This window comes from Euprymna scolopes, chromosome 34 (assembly GCF_053919585.1).
Source record: "Euprymna scolopes isolate OS-2025 chromosome 34, ASM5391958v1, whole genome shotgun sequence".
Classification (NCBI taxonomy): domain Eukaryota; kingdom Metazoa; phylum Mollusca; class Cephalopoda; order Sepiida; family Sepiolidae; genus Euprymna; species Euprymna scolopes.
Genome location: NC_136515.1, coordinates 49,764,853 through 49,783,669, shown reverse-complemented (window position 1 = coordinate 49,783,669; position 18,817 = coordinate 49,764,853). Strand labels below are relative to the sequence as shown.

General features: G+C 35.9%; 1 protein-coding gene across 1 annotated transcript in view; it reads right to left on the bottom strand.

Moving 5' to 3' along the window:
• LOC145259192 (tubulointerstitial nephritis antigen-like) overlaps window positions 1–18,817 on the bottom strand; it is a 244,635-nt gene that overhangs the window by 217,672 nt on the left and 8,146 nt on the right. The window lies entirely within an intron of this gene.

Genomic DNA, 18,817 nt, shown 5'->3' with positions numbered 1-18,817 from the left:
AATCAATGAACTTTATCGTCGTTTCTTTTTTCTATTTTTTATTTTTATTTTGCAAAACAATTCATGGGACTAAAAAAGGTTGTCCTTTTTTCGTAGGAAACACCGACAACGGCTGTTAACGTGTCATTAAAAAAAAAAAAAAAATTAAAATAAGACAAAGGAAACTATTTTTAATAGAGGTAAATTGGGTCTGCATCAGCATTTAAAATTATACCTCCATTTTTCTAATCCTTTTTCTTGATTTTGTTTTCTTCTTTTTCTGTTTTTATTTCCCCATATCTGATTGTAAATCTAAGAATAACATGTTCTTTTTTGTTTCTGCATTTTTTCTCCCCCCCCCTTTTTCTCATACTATGTAACTTTGTAAATTTAAAAGTAACATGAAATCCCTTAATACCTTTCTTTTGTTTCCCTTTTCTTATATATATATATATATATATATATATATATATATATATATATATATATGCAACTTTGTCTATGCGTGTGTATGTGTCAGTTCGTTCCTTATAGACTCAGAAACGGCTGAACAGATTTTCTTTAAAATTTACAAAACTTTAGTGCATATGTCTGGGAGTAATTTTAGTTTTGTGTCAGAATACCCCAGATAATTACCGATAATTGATAATCAAAAGCTTTATTTTAATTTATCTATCACCGGTAAAGCCATTTTTCCATGTCGTCGCTTAGCAGCAATGATCGAACAACGGGCCGTGAAAATTCTACTAAGTTTTCTTTTTCTTTCATGCCGTGGTCTGTAGGTCCACACCCCGCACGTAAATTTCTTAAAATCTTTTTCTTCAACTGGAAAGAATTTATATAAAATACTTTTATAGAAGAAACAATAGGTTCTCTAGAGTGCTATGTAGAATAACATATATCTTGGGCTAAGTTACTGCATGGAGGCATGTGAAGCTTCCTCCCCCAGCGATTTCACTGATTTCGATGGCAATAAAAATATAGGAGTGTGACATGTTCGTTGATCATCATTCAATCCCGGACAACGTCAGGTCCCTGCTAGTATATATATATATATATATATATATATATATATATATATGGATATATATATATATATGGATATATATATATATATATATATATATATATATGGATATATATATATATATATATATATGGATATATATATATATATATATATATATAGATATATATATATATAGATAGATATTAAAGGAGATTAGAACAATATTCTAAAGAGCAAAGTGTATTTTAATGTAATAGTAAAATTACTAGTTTAATTAAAATACAGGGAAAGAAAAAGTGCTCGTTGTAATTTAGATATATAGATTTACTAAATATATATAAGTGAACTTGTCTGTCTGCAGAACGGTTTCTACTTTGTCCCCCCTCTCCGTCTGTCTGCGGACTTGACATTTTATGCACGGTGTATTCAGAATAATGGCTTTCAAATAGTATAAAATCTCTACGAATGCACAAATATACTTTTATACATTGACTGTGTTAATTTGTAAAGTTTTGATATGCATGTGTCGCTAAGTAAGGTGGTCGCGATTCCTACTAAGTTGCTAAATGGTTTCCGTTCCATCTGATGGCAGGCAAATCATATATATATATATATATATATATATATATATATATATATATATATATATATATATATAAATATATATAAAATTCTTGAAAGCATTACTATTTGGTAATTGGTAAATATGTAATAATCAAGAGAAAAAGTTGCTCTTTAATAATAACTAGTCTGGTTGCCTGGCGTTGTCCGAATGTTTGGAGGTGTGTGTTGAGAAAAAAAATGTGGTAGTAGGCAGGCAGGCAGGCTCGAACCCATACACGAAGGAGTAAAAGAACGACCCTCACCCCCCCCCCAAAAAAAAACGTGACTTCTTTGCTGTTCCGCTCATCGCCAAAGCAGAAGTGGTGAAGGCTAGACAATCGAAAAGAGGGATGACTTTCGAAAATATCGGCGGAAAAAGTGACCCCTCCCTGTAGAAAAGTGCCCAATTGAGAGTGAATGAATTAATGTTTTAGCCTATTTTTCGATATTTGTCGTCCGAAGGGTCGAGCTTCAAAACGATATCGATATACCGAAAATCCGTCGCCTCCGTCGAAAGTTTTAGGCAGACATGTATATATATATATATATATATATATATATATATATATATATATGTATATGTATATATATATATATATATATATATATATATATATATATACATTAAACAGACAGGTGAGATTTATATTATAGAAGATTACAAAATGTACATAATTAAAATATCATATTTAAGCGTATTTTCAACTTGGCAACGCCAGAATATATATATATATATATATATATATATATATATATATATATATATATATATATATTATGTTGGTGCAAAAATAATATCGTTTTTTGACATCAACTATATCTGACATTATTTTTGCACCAACCCAATATATATATATATATATATATATATATATATATATATATATATATATATATATATATATATATATCTATGACTGTTGTTAAATTCCTGTAATAGTTTGTTGAAGACGATATCTTTACACGAAGAAAGCCCTCCCCCCACCCACATTTCTTTTCCCCCGAAGCTGATCTTCAGCTGCGTCGTAAAAATATACATAGTCGCGCTTCTTTCCGCATGAAAAGGTCGCAAAACTTTACATCATTTTTGTGACACGCGTAGGAAATCGCGTTACGCTCGTCAAACCGGTCGGCGGACGGAGATCTGGTTTTAAATTCTGTTTGCGTGGACAATGCGCAACACAAAGGAGAATACTGATTAGATCTGCGCCCCCGGTGTGTAAATCAGCTTATTGATGTTGAAGACGTCTAAATGAAGGAACAAGCAAGCAAAAAGGGATAAATAAAAACTCACAAAAAAATCAAAGCAAGTCACGCTGTCAATTATCTTCCTCCTTCACGTCTACTTATAAAACAAAGTCGGTCTTCAGCTGCTATGGGGGTAGGAGCCAAGAAACAGTGTTGTATAGCCCACTAATGGGCATTACGCACGTTGTTTACAACCCGGGTTCACGGGTAACCATGTTCTCTGCATTATACCTTTTCGCTTGAATATTACAGTAGCTAGAATATTCGCGGAGGAAGATATTTATGTGTATCTATTTTTGCTTGAAAGCATAATACTAGTCCTGATGATATTCTTAGTCTATTCTGTCTTCGGTAAATGAATGAAAAGTCTTTCTAGTTGAGGCCATTTTTTTTTTACTTCTGTTCCAGTTCAGAGTGCCCCCCCCTCTTTGGAAAACTAGATCATCCCACATTAAAAACTAACCTTGTGTTAAGGGGGGGGGTAAGTTAATAGAAACACCTAAGAACTCATCTTGAACTTTTGGCTAAGAACGCTATTAGACGCGTTCCAAAATAAATACCTCCTATTTTTCTTATTTTATATGGATCAAAGAGGACTGCAAATTACTTTGTTATGATTACAGAACTTATGCATTCATTGCCTGACAGTTTAATCCCTCTGTTCCCAATATCGACGGCGTGAGACTCTAAAAACGCAACCTCTGTCACGGACGTACGGCAGAAGTAGATATGTGTCATTGAATTCTTGGAGAAAAGGTGCTTTGAAAAAATAGTGATGACTACATAGAAAATAAATTCTGGAACACAAAAAGGTACTACTTTCCTCTTCGTAGCTCTTTACTTTTGAAACGACCCTCATGTATTTAGTCTATTGTGTCTTTAGTGACGGAGAAATTATTCAAAACAGACAATTTTTTTTCCAATGCAGAGTGCACTTTTTGGGAGCTGGATTTCCACTCACATTAAAACTCACCTTGTGCCTGACTTTATTCTCGTAGGAATACAAATAAATAGGAACTTGATTAGCCTTTTCGGTCGAAACAAACTGTAGTATCTGTTTTGAGGCTATATTTAATCTATTCTGTCTTTGGTCAGTTGATTGAGGCGATTTTTATTTTTGTTCTAATCTAAAATGCCAATTTTGGAGAGCTAGATTTTCTCCACATTAAAAACTGACCTAAGAACTATATATCACATTAACTATGTTGATCCAGCCTTACCCATAATCCACACAGTTAAAATGTGTGTATTAAAAAATAGTTCAATGGTACATAATCACGTTTCTATTTTTGCTAGGTTTAATATCTAAGTTATAAAAAAGCAAATAATGAAAGCTAACTCTTACTTAACATATAAGAGTTATCTCCCTTCGCCAATATGTGTATTCAAGCAGGTATCCGTATTAGCAAACTTCCGAACCGGATTAAGTGTTTTAATGTAAAGTGCCAACAACATTGTTCGCCACAGAATTCATGAAAAATGTTTAACCTTCGTTTTTTTAATTTCTTTTACTTTTGTTCGTATTTTGTGATGTACAATGATATACTGATGCGCAAGGACTACTATGATAGGGACCAGGTTTAGAGGGAACGACCTCAAGTGGGACGTTTATCAGTAAAATATATTTGCTCACGTTGCATTTTCTCGTAAATTTCTGCATGTTAGTACGGTCGGGAAAACAGTAAACAGAGAGGGATTTCCAAAGGCAAGCGTTCCGAAAGGTTAAGCTATCAGAGAAGAAAATATTATTACATCAAGGGATTTCTATAGTAAATGGGTGTGGTTCTGCATAATGGCCGTTCGTCGTCAATGAGTACTTCCACATTAGACTCACCCAGAGGAGAGAGAGAGAGAGAGAGAGGGGGGGGAGAGAGAGAGAGAGAGAGAGAGAGAGAGAGAGAGAGAGAGAGAACGATTGACTTGTCATGATCGCTGGAAAAATGCTTGGATCATTCTACTGCTCCAGTAAGTATCTTACTGCCGATTTATTCCTACATCTGTATGAGAGCCAAATACGTTCTAAAATATAGTACTGTTTCCACATCTGGGCAGGGACTGCTTAGTGCGTCATATCCTGCCTTGATAGAGTTCCAAATCAACTTCGAAACCTAGCAGGTGATGCCATTTTCTCTTCCTGCAACCTCTTTTTCACAGAAGAGACGTTGCGAATCTGTCTCTGCTCTATCATTATTTTAATGGCTAGTGCTCGACTGAGCTCCAATCTATGGCTTGCCAGAACTTCGCAAAAACCACTCGGTTAGCTACAACCACTATTAAAAGTTTTCCCCGCTCTCAATCTAGGCCTAAATCTAAATAGGAATTCCATAAACAAAGCTTCTTTCCAAGAACTTCCCGCCTGTGGAACACTGTTCCGATGGCCTGCTTCCCGGCTGACTACAATATGATAGCCTTCAAGTCCGATGTAAGCAAGTTCTTGCTGAGCCTTCCTCTTGAATATTCAGATTCTATGCAATTCACACCATTAATGATTACTATATTAGCACTACATTCATTGATTTTTATCCTCGAGTGGCCTTCGGCCCTTGATAAGTGGTGACTCCCTTGCAAAAAAGAAATAATCGACGAACGTGATGAAACTAGACTGACACAAAAACACTGAACAATTGTCAACATTCTTGACATTTTTCGGCAGTCAGATGCTACAGATCATTCTCAACCTATCGTTTTTCTCGGATCGCAAGAGATAAATAGGATTAGTAACGAAAAGAGATCATCTTCATTTCTGACACGCAGTACTTTACATGCACCGGTCAACAGATGATTTTTTAAAACAGTTTTCTATTGATATATTTTTGATTTTCTTTTTAAGATGCGATTTTTCCTAGACATGCCCCCATTCCCTGATAGAAAACTCCCAAGATGGTATTTATTTGCTCCCCCACTGAGCAAATTAGGCACAAGGCCGTTTTTAATGTGAGGTAAAAACCAGCTCCCCTAAAAGGGGTCACTCTGGTTACCAAAAATAATAATTGTCCCAGTATAGAGGGGTTCCCCTCCATTGACTGGTGCAAATTATCTTAAGTGCAGCATCTGTCGGAACAGATACTACACTTTGATCTTGGCCAAAAAAATGGCCAAGAAAATAGAAAACTCCCAAGATGCCCACACCCCAATTTTTCTTTTCGTCCTTAGCCACTCCATTAATCGATCTCATCTTGAAGTGACATCACATAACCCCTCTGAACTCCCCAACCCCATTTTTTCTTTATTTCCCGTCTAGAATTCAACCCTATTTAGAAATCGACCTGCTTGTTTTTGGCCCCCATCAAACCGGAAAACAGTGGGCGGGGTACCATCTGGAAAGAGTTGGCAGGGACTTATAGACACTTTTTGTTTTTAGTTTAAAAAATTTTTTTTTTTACGTTTTCCTTCACCCTAAGCCAATGAAATTTTATATTTAATAAAATGGTTTTTATAAAGTTTTATTTTTTACATAGATTATTCCTATATAGCTACTAGCAGGGGGCGCCCGACTTTGTCCGGTCGTAATATACGCTTAAATATGATATTTTAATTTGTCCAGATTTCATATCTATTATTATATAGTGGTAATTTCAAAAGTAAAAAGAAATAGAATCGAAACCGAAAGCAAAACTGATATTCAAAGCTGGTAACGTTACCACTTTACCAACGTGACACGCATATGAATTGATTAAAAATGTAAAAAAATTCGACTAAGTCTGTGGACAAATGAAAAATACACTAAGATGAATGTACAAAATGTATAACGACTTTTTTCATTTTGACTCATTTTTGACCCCTTAGAAACTATTTTAATCGGCTAAAGACCCATAAATGAACAGTCCATAAAAAATCCAATCTTTTGAGGCCCCTAGCGCCGCTCTGTGACTTTTAGTTTCGGGAGAGATAGAGTTTGAAAATATGGAGACAGGCAGACATGCAGCCTTTTATGTATTAGATTTTTTATTAAAAAAAAAACCCCAAAAAAAACAACAACAAAAAACGATTTGATTTGGAAATCTCCTGGCGTGAATGTGGTATTATGGTGACTGAGAGCTTTAGCTGGGATTAACTTAGTCAACAAAAGTAAAGTGACAAGGATGATCATGGACCCCTCTCCAAATTTATGATTGGCCTTGTGCCTAATTTTATTTTGTGAACATTTTGTTTTTGTAAACATTTTGTCTCGAACTAACCTCTTTCCCACAGAAGACACATAGCGAGCCTGTCCCTGCTTTATCGTTATTGTCATGCCAGGTGCTCATCTGAACTTCAATCTATGATCCCCCCCTCGTCAGACTTTCACGAAAAACACTCGTCTAGCCAGAACCACTATCAACAATTTCCCACACTCTTTATCTGTGCCTACACCTAAACGTAGATTCCATGAACAGGGCTTCTTTCTTAGAACTGCTCGCCTGTGGAACTCTGTTCCGTTTGCCTGCTTTCCAGCTGACTACAATCTGATTGTCTTCAAGTCCAACGTGAACAAGTTCTTATTGAACCGTCCCCCTAAGTAATCCAAGTTATAAAATTCCCACTAATGTTTACTACGCTAAAATCACAATGACTAATGTACACCCATTAGCCCTTATCCTCGAGTGACCTCTGGACCTTGATAAGTGGAGAACCCCATGTAAAAAATTGCATCAAAGCCAGCATAGTTAATATGGCCATTTGTTAATATGGCCTTTTCCATATTGACAGAGATAAGAATTTAGATAAGAGTTCTAAGAGTCCATCCTCCCAGGCTTTGAGTTTATTGCGAACCGCATGAGGCGGCTCTAGTAGGGAATGCCGACGGAGCTGGCCAAGCATTAATTTGCAGGCCAGAGTGCTTTTCATTTGGGATGCTGGCTCTTCAAATCCCACTTTCCGACCAATGTGTCACATCATCTCGCCGTGGGAGGAAGGTAAACATCGACAGGCATCTTTCTGTCGGTCAGTCGGTCACACAATAAAATATTGGTCTGTCACGTTTAAGCTTTTTGATAATACTTAATATTAAACATGTAATCATAAATGATTTTATATCTTCAAATACAGCGTCCCAACAAAATGTATTTAGACTTTAAATCATCTCAACTTGCTACATGAAAATGCCATCCAACGTTTTCAAGAGATGTTTAAGAATAAAGAATGGTACTTCCAATAGGATGGACCACATCGACACTATCATCATGACGTAACAGCCTATCTTTATAGTCACCTGCCAAACAGATGGGTAGGACGAAGAGTAAGTATCAAGCACCATCCACGATCAGCGGATTTATACCCCGTAGATGTTTTGGCGGGTTAAGGAGGAATTTTAAACACAAAGCTCACGCCAAAAAAACAACTACCGTGACTGAGTTGAAAGCAGCCATTGAAGGAGGATGTGCCAGCAACTAAACTGTTAAGGAACGTTTTGGATTCGATCAGTGAGCAGTGTCAGCTGTTCCTGGACCACAATGGCCAGTAACTTGAACACTTCCGATAATTAGCTGGTTTCTGCATTTGTTCACAGTATTTTGATGCATGAAACTTTTTTTTTTTATTATAATAAATATTGATTTTATAGTCATTTAAAGAGTGCATACATTTTATTGGGGGAACCCTGTATTTATCCATGGTATTTGGTTTAGTTGTTTTGTTTTATGGCATATCAAACCTTTCGAGTTTTTTAATGTCATATCCAATTATTCTGGAAAAGGTGTCTGTGCTTCAAGTTCTTTATATCTTCAAATATTTATTAGTGGTGTTTGGTTTGGTTGTTTTGTAGAGGAAGTTTATCGTTTTTTTTTTAATTTTTGACTTTTCAGAACATGATTAGATTTTTACAAAGAGAAAGGAAAAAAAAATAAAAGCGATGTTTGGTGTATTTTAAGTCAGGAAGTCAATATATTGGGATAGCCTGATCTGGTTGCACCCGTAAAAAACTATCATTAAGCCAGTCTGTAGTAGAATGGAGATATAAATGGATAATGAAATTTAATGCTACTAAGACTAAGCTTCTTTCCTTCAACAATTACAAAAGAACACTTCACAACCACTGATTGCTATTACTATTAATACGTTACCTAAAAGCTCTTCATTCTATCCTCTCATCTTAACATTCACAGGCAACATGAGTTGGAGCAAATACATATAAAACATTGATGCAAAGAAAGTGGACTCTCTCTACCGGGCTAGAAAATATCGTATATCTCTACAAGGATACCATTTGCCTATGCATGGAGTATTGTTGCCACATATGGACTAGTGCTTCTACCAAGAGTCTCCCCCCACTCTATCTTGGGCAGGGCAAAAAAGTCTTTAATCTAATAGGTTTCTTACTCTCAAGCAAACTCCAATTCCTGTCCTATCTGCGCAATGTTGCATCTCCGTACCTGGCTTACAAGTATTTTAATAGAATGTTCTCTGATGAATGTGTAGCACTTGTGTCGCCTCGACGTAAATATCCTCAACTAATCCGAAACGCAACAAAGTACCACTGCTTTACTACAGAGGTGCCTAAAAGCCGGAAAGCTTTATGCTCTAATAGTTAATTCCCACGAACTTTGGAAATCTCGTCTTCTTTGACTGTACTGACATTAAGAAGTTTGAGTGGAGCGTGAACAGGCAACTTGCTGCTTAACTCCCTACATAGTTTCGCTGTAGATATGATTCCAAACAGTAGCCCCCTGCGTTCAAATGATATTGTGACTAGTTTTGAGGGAATAAAGTTAAAAAAAAAAAATTCTCATATTGAATTCTTCATTTACTTATTATAGTTCTCTCTTTTATTTGCATTTCCTCGTGGAATGTGTTGACGTATTTCTCGATTCAAGATTCCGAGTTGAATTTACAAAAGTAATTAATATCATTCAAGAGTTCCATTTCTTTTGAGATGAATGCACGTGCTTCTCAGCATTTGAAGAAATGGCAACTTCATTGTTCATTGTGTACAACAGTTATGCCATTCTCTCTGGGATCGGATTCTGCTGGTACAATGTTCGACTTCTACTTACGAAAAGAGACAAATTAGCGCTTAGTTTTGTACTAGTAGTAGTAGTAGCAGTAGTAGTAGTAATGTGCGGGGAGGAAAAATCGCGACTTAACGAAGATATAAAAGATATTCTGTTCCGTTGATGAGGGTTAGGTTGCAGTTGACGGGCCTGACAGAAAACACTGTTTAATTGTGAAAATATATTGCGCGACAACGTTACAGAACTACACACACGTATATTGTATAAATATTAACACTCAGGGGTACGTGTTTCGTCTTTAGGAAAATCGTCAGTGCGGCTTTATTGTGCGACACAATGATAAAGCGCCTTTTTTTGGGGGGGTTAGCTCTTGAGCTCCACACATTTAAAACTCTTCCTTTCAATGCTCTGCTGGGAAGTACACGTAAAATCAAGTCAGTGCTATTTTTGTCTCGAAATGTAAGCGCACATCAGCGAAACTGACACAGGATTGTAAAACAATAACATTTCGGTCTCTTTGCTTTTGGTAGGTATCCATCTATATCTCTATTTGATCCCCACCCCCAAATGAGGATGGGCGTGTCAACTAACCCTTATCCGTTCATCTGTTCGTCTGTCGGCACTTGTCTCAATAACTCCGCCTTGGAATTTTTAAAAATTTTGCACAAACATTTAACATGATAGGAGTAAAAAATAACAGAACGGATTTTCCGGGGAAAATCCCCCCCTCCAGGAGTGCCTTTCGGGTTAAAAATGGCTAAAATTGACATTTTTGTGCTTATGAAAAAACTGATGTCTTGGATTTTTATAAAACTTTCTGAAAAGTTGTAACTAAATGATTTCTATATATTTTTGTTTTGATACCTCTTGTGTGTGCGCCAGCATCTCTTTTAGGGCTAATAAAAACACTCCATTTTTAGGACTATTTTACCATATTTGTCCAAAATCTTTTGCTTATGTCTATTTAGCAGTTTTGCATGGTGCTGATCTCAAATTTAAATATGTTAAGGCCTTGGGGGCTTTTTGGGCTAAGTGGAGTGGGAAAGATGATGGACTTAGTCATTTCTTCTTTTAGCATGGTGCAGAACTCAAATTTACATATGTTAATGCCTAAAACTGTACCGTTTGTTCATTTTCGGCAGGATTTGACGTCCCCTGGGGACTTTTGGGCGCTAAATGGGAGGTGGGGTAAATTCTGAACTTAGTCATTTTTTAATACCTCGTTCACTGTGCACTCACGGGGGACCATGCATGCTTGACTTGTTGTCCCTTTGTTTCTGTCATCACGGGAGAAAGAAATAATCAATTTGGAAGTGCGACTCATCGGGTACCAGCTCAACTCCCGGTTAAAAATTCCTTTTCAATATTAGAATAAATTTCTCTTTTTATAAAGAAAATGTGTGTCACTCATTTTATACAGCATGCGCTTTTGGGCTGATAGACCTTGCCATTAATGACGCCAAATACTCGACAGAATAACTGAATAGAAGACCCGTGAAGCAGATGTAATCGTCGAGATATGAATCTTCTATGTATATCGTTTATTCCTTAGAGAAGCTGGTGTCAATGTCCAGGACGTAACAATCGTTCCATAAACGTCCTTACGACACAGACACACCAGTGTGTTGTTAGCTTATATGATACTGCCTGCATTTTTCAGCTGATGGGATTTGTTACTAACGTTAGAATCGTGGTATATATTTTGAAATTAAGAATTTACGTAATTTTTAATTTCAAAATATATGCAACGCTTCTAACGCAGGTGACATTTCTTTAATTCATTTTGCGCAGCAAACGCGACACCCTGCTGTATCCTGGTTTTTGAAAATAGTACCGTCATAAGACCTACGGACTAACACTCTCCCATACGGATTCCACCATGCGGACCAGAAAAAACAACAACAACAACAACAACAACAACAACAACAACAACAACAACAACAACAACCCAGACTTTCATTAACAAAAATGTGTATCATCGAAATATCTTAATAAACAAATAAATTTGTTTTTTAATAAAAAATATGCTTTGTTTTCTAAGACTCCAAAGTATTTTATATAATTTAATTTTTCTTAATTTCGATATATATATATATATATATATATATATATATATATATATAATGTTTCGGGAAAAACCTCCTGTTCTTAGTGGGGAAAAGTCGTTTCATTTGAATGTTAGAAACCTCTAATCTAGCTGGACACAAAAACAAGTAATGTTATTCGGATTCATACACAGCACGAACCGTTTAAACTACTATACCCCTTAAGGCTAGTATCAGCCGATAATTCCATGATCAAATTTTTTAGAAGAATATGTTAGCTTTAAAACACCTGAATGTGTTACTACTTATCAAGGCGAAAAGCACCTCGAAGATAAGCGTTTAATGATATTGATAGTTAGATGATGAACAATAAAATGAAAGGATTTAACGCGATGAACTAAATTTTTTTTTTTTTTATACAGTGATCACAACTTATCAAGGCCCGGAAGCCACTCAGGGATAAGGGTTATTGCAAGTACATTAAGTTAGTGAGGAGATTTGCTGAAGTGTTTACTTAAGGGGGCGGTTCATTAGGAATTTGTTAACATTGAACTTGAAGACATCCAAGTTGTAGTCCGGAGGGAAGCAGGCAGACGGAACAGAGTTCCACAGGCGTGCAGTTCTAAGAAAGAAGCTTTGTTCATGGAATCCGCGTTTTGATTTAGGCACAGATACAGAGTGGGGGAAATTTTTCACAGTGGATTCAGCTAGACGGGTGTTTTTCGTGAAAGATTGGTGAGGGGGGACCAGAGATTGGAGTTCAGACGAGCATCTGCCATGGAAATAACGATAAAACAAGGACAGGCTCGCAACGTCTCTTCTGTGGGAGAGAGGTTGCAGGGTAGAGAAAAGGGCATCCCCCACTAAGCCACGAAGTCTATTTTGTACTCTGTCAAGGCAGGACAGGCTGTTTTTAGCAGCTCTTTCCCAGATATGGCAACAGTATTCCATCCTTGGACGTACTTGGCTTTTATATAGATAGAGAATTACATCAGTAGTGAGATATCTTCTGGAGCGGTAGAAGGATCCCACCATCTTTCCAGCGACCTTGGCAACAGACTTGATGTACTTGTTCCATTTCAGATCAGGAGTAAAGGTCAAACACAGAAGCTTGTCAAAACACGGAGCCTCACCCAGACGAGAGCAATCCATCACAATTGATGCCAGCTGGGGATCAGAGCGTTGATGATGTAAGGATAGGAGTTTGGTTTTGGATGCATTAAAGGTAACCAGCCACATCTTCCCCCACTGAACCACGCGCTCGAGATCAGAGGAGAGAGAATCAGAGACAACTTTGTCATTTACAGCCTTTGATGTGTTGCCGTAGATGGTTGTGTCATCAGCATAGATGTCAACGAATGATTTAAGTATGTGTTTAGGGAGGTCATTGATGTAGATCAGGAAGAGAGTTGGGCCCAGGATTGACCCCTGGGGGACTCCAGCATTTATATTGCAGGCCTCCGATTTTTGTCCATCGACCACTACTCTTATGAGCCTATCGGAGAGAAATGATTTAATGATTGAGAAAACATTTCCCGTTATACCGTAGCTGGAAATCTTGTGAAGTAGACCCTTATGCCATACCTTGTCAAAGGCCTTTGATATGTCAAGAGCAATTGCCCTAGAAAAGAAGCCTTTGTCAAGAGATTCACTTATCCTGTGGGATATAACCGTCAGCACATCTGCGATAGATCTTGCAGAGCGGAAACCATATTGTGTGTCACTAAGAAGGTTATTCCTGCTGAGGTGGTTGACTATTTCTCTATTTAATATGGATTCCAGCAACTTACTCATAACACACAGGAGACTTATAGGTCTGTATTGAGAGGGAGATGACTTATCACCTGAATTCTTAAATATAGGGCAAACTGAAGAGGTCTTCCAGGGAGGCGGAAAGCACTTCTCCTTAAGGCAGCGCTTAAATAGTTTCGTAAGTATGGGAGCAAGTTCTGGTTGAAGCTTTTTTAACACTATAATTGGGATGCCATCAGGGCCAGTTGCTTTACTGGAATCTAGGTTCTTTATTAGCTTGGCGACCTCCTGCACGGATATTTGTATGTTACCTAGCTTGTTCTGTATTATAGGAGGAAATATGGGGAGTTGATGGCCTTCGTCGCATAGGGTAGAATTAGCTGCAAAGTTCTTTGCAAATTTGAAATGCAAAATTGAAAAAGTTTGACATCTGAAAACAGTCACAATATTTTCCGATTCCGATACCCCTAAATTTCCAATGTTTACAATTCCTGATTCTGATTAATGACTTGTATCGAGGCGGTGACTGATGCTGAAGGCGGCTACATTGAATAGATGTCAGGTCTACTACATAATTAAGTTACCTGGATTGATTTTTTTAATAAAAATGTTTTAAAATAAAGCTGTAGTGTTGTTTTCTTTAGGGCTACAATTTTTTGTTCCACCCTGTAGTAATAATTTCATAAAGTAAAAAAAACAAAACAAAAAAAACAAAAATGACTCCTCGGGTGCCATTAGCTAGAATCGAAACCAAAACATTTAGTGTTCCAGTCTCATTTCCTACTCTTTCAGCTAACGCGACAGACAGATAAGACAGTTTTCAAACTAACTCACTTTTAACTTGATACAAATATGTCGACAACTTGAAATGAACATTTTATATTTCAACTGGTGACACTTGTACTTGTTATTCATCCAAACAAAGATTTTATTCGTTATAAACCATCCTTGGTGTATGATTACTATTTTCTCTTAATTACAATGTTATCTGATCAGAAATATGAGAGCTTATCGGTTAAATATTTACATACACGCATTTACGGTTCATATATATATACATATATATATATATAAATATATATATAAATATATATAAATATATATATATAAATATTTTATATATAAGAACACGTAGTTAATAAAACATGTTAAAAACACTTTGAAAAAGAGTTAAAAACATGTGATTAAAAAAAAAGGAAGCACAAAACACATGGATAGTCCTTAATCTGCGGAGTTTCGAAGAAATACTTTCCTTCTCATCAGAGTGTAGGATTTAGCAAAATGTAGGATCGGATTTTGCTTGCAAAAGTATTTAATGAAACTACAAGTACGTCATAGATCTTACTTGGTAACAAATAGTGAAGCAGAGGGAATAGAGTGAAGAAAAAGGTGATTTCACGCGAATGGATAATCTGGTGAAGGGTAAAATATCCAATAACGGTAAAATCCCAAAAGTTGAATAAATATCCAAATATCCCTTGAAATTTCATATATATATATATATATATATATATATATATATATATATATATATATATATATATATATATACATGACATTTGATTGGAATATAAATTAATTAATTAATATATATATATTAATTATTTTTTTACTATAATAATTAAATACCTACAGACACTAGTGTTTCATCCTTTCGGGATTCTTCAGTGCAGGGTGTCACGATTACTACCAGTCGAACGATTCGAACCCCGCGACACGAGACATCTCTGGCTCGATTAATATATATATTAATCAATAATTAATATATATTAATCAATAATTAATATATATATATATATATATATATATATATATATATATATATATATATATATATATAAAGATAACAAGCTTAAGACAACAGACATTTCACATACTAAGAGTTCAATATGATTTAAAACAAAGCTTTATAGCAAATGTAATTTATGTATCAAATATTATGAGATTAGGATTGATAATTGAATTCTTAGTATCGTCCACGAACCTTTAACTTCCAGTAGACTGTCAGTTAGAACTGATTATACTTAGAACTTTATCCATTGCTCGACGAGCTCATGCAAACAATTCTCGCATTTTATAAGCATTAAACTAATTCTTGTTTTCAATAAATAATCTTACTACTTATTAATACAGTTCTAGGTGACAGTCATCTTGGGTCGAAGGTTCAATCGATGCTAAGAATACAATTAAGATTTCTTATCTGACGAAAGGTAAATAAGTAAACTTCATCTAGATTCAATAAAAAAAGTAAAAATTTCATCTTCGACATAAACGTTCCTATGATCAACAAAACGCACCTCAAGGTCGGAGGTTACATCGATCAAAATGTTGTGAGAATTACATTCATCTTAAAGTTAAGCAACCAACTATAGACGAGGGCAACACAAAGGTTCCCCTTGTAGGGCGTTATTATACCTCTAGGATTACTTTACTTGCCATTGATCCTCCCCTTACAATGTTGAATGTTTAGCAATGGGGCATCAAGTACGATTGTTTTTTTTTTTTTTAAGTCTTTGGTATGAGTCGACCGAATTTTAAACCTCGTTCTCCCGATCCGTTAGCAACCACTCTTACGATTATGAAAATCTATCTTCAAGAGCCACAAATTTACAATTAAACAGCTGTTGTCATCGTGGAGGTTTCTCTTTTAGAGTTATTACTATATTCAGCCTCCTCCCTAAAAAAAAAACACACACACAAAGAAAAACATACATACTGACACCTCGCCATGTCGTCTATTACTTTCAGATCAATCACATTATTGGCACACAAACATGACATATATTTTATGAGACACCAATTAAACTCAGAACTGTGTGACCCGATCATCTTTGTGAGCCTGCTATGATTAAAACAAAAACAAAACGAATACTTCGTATAAATCAGTTAAGCTCTGTGTGTGACACCGTCGCGTCGCGTCGCTTGTTGCTAGCTGTCTGGTTGCGTCAGTTCCAAGCGACTTTCTTCTACGTTCGCTCTTCTCTCGCCCAGCTTCAACTTCAATCTCTGTAATCTCTCTCAAAAAGACATCCAAGCCACAGTGGCCTCAGTTGTTCAGTTCTTTCTCTCCAATCACTGCAACATTTTGATTAACGATCCTATTCAATTTTGTATACCTTGATAAACAACTGACTCTCTATTGTTCTGCAGATAAACCTATTTTCTCTTTTTATCGTATTTCTTTTTTTTCTTTCTTTCCCTAAATCTTTACACTTGGGGAGATAATGTCGATAGCATCACACCTTTCGCACACACAAAAATGAAAACACTCATAAACTATCAGATATTTTATTATTAAATAAAAAAAACATACAAACAACACATCAACTACACAGAAGTCTGGTGTCTGCTTGACTAACTGCTATAAATGCAACAAAGATTCCATAGGTGAAACAAAGTGTAAGTTAGATAAAATAATAAACAAACATAGGCGAATCATTAAAATAAACGACAATAAAAACGCCCTTTTCTCACATATGGCAAATTTCAACCACATATTAAAACGCCAATATAAAAACACTTGGTAAGGATTGATTACTCTTATTATTTGGGCTTTTTTTATCATATAGTAACCGCTTATCAAGGCCCGGAGGCCACTGATGGATAAGGGTTAATGGATACTGTGATGGTGGAGATTGTATGGGTCAATTTATTTTAGAGGTGGACTCATCAATTTTACGTTAAACTTTAAAACAACCATGTTATAGTCTACTGTGAAGCAGATCCGCGGTATTGTTTTTCACAGACGAGCAGTTCCAGAAAACAATCGGTACCCATGGAATTTTCACTTAGTTTTACTCACAGATAGAAAGTAAGGGAAATTGTCGATAGCGATTGTAGCTAGTACACTGTTTGCCGCGAATGATTTACAGAAGACAAGCATAAAATGAAGCCCAGTCGAGCACCTGCTATGAAAATAACGATAGAGCAGAGAGAAGCTCGCAACGTGTTTACTGTTACACTGGGAGATATTTTCACAGATTATTCCATTTTCGCATATAAAAAAAAACAAAAAAAACATGCAAAGATAAAAACAGTAGTCTGAAGAATCCAAATAATACAAATTATAAATCCTCATTTTAAAGGTTCAGGCACAAAAGAATAGAAGGACTGAAGACAACAACTTTTGAAACTCAATATGAGAATAGTAGTCTGAAGAATTCAAATAATATGAATAAATGATTTTCAACCAGAAAATTCAGAAACGTGACATCAAATCGATATCGACTTGAATTAATTTGAAAATGGAAAAATGTTGAAACACTATATCAAAAACTGGCAAGTAAAACTATCATTCAAAGTCAGAACGACAGTCTGAAGAATACAAATAATCCGGATAAAAAACCCATTTTTTTTTTAGATAATACGGATAAAATTTTCAAATAATACGGATAAAATCCTCTTTTATCCCATATGGCAAATTTCTACTATACTTTAAACTTCCTAAAGACTTCATTAATTAAACAATTCCACCATTAAACCATATTCAGCTTTCTTTTCGTGCCTTGGTGAACAACTTCCTCTCTATTGTTCTGCTGATAAACCTATTTCCTTTTTTATTTCTTTTTCTCTTTTTTCCCTGCCTCATTACACTGAGGCATTAATCTCGTATAAGTATATTCCCGACACGAGTTCCAATCTTAGACCCCGTGTGCGCCTGAAAGTAACAGCTGAATTTCTACCGAATTTCGCATTTTGTAAGTGACTGATAAAGGATTAAAGTTCTCCGAAAATTATCAAAAATACAATTAATGAAACATTTTATCACCCACCGATTGCCATAACTAATAATACGCTCCAATCTGTAGTTGAATGGGGACAAAAGTGGATGGTCACATTCAATGCTGCCAAGACTAAGCTTGTTTCTTTCAATAATTACAAGAAACCTTTTCAACCACTAATAGCTATGGCTAAAAATACATTACCTGAAAGTACTTCTTTCAAACTCCTCGACTTAATGTTCACAGGGAACATGAGTTGGAACAGATACACTGAGAGCATTGCCAGGGTCGCTGCGAGGAAGGTGGGATGTATTTATTTGCTCCCCCCAATGAGCAAATTAGGCACAAGGCCATTTTTTAATGTGGAGAGAGAAGGGAAGGGGAAAGGGAAAAGGGGACTAGTCCCGAGAGGTGGGAAATGGGAGCTGGATAGTGATTTGCCAGCTGGACCAAGTAGGGTTGCCCCTACATGGACCAGAAGATTGCCACAAGGGCAATGGTCTTTGCTTGCAGCATCTGCCGGAACTGATA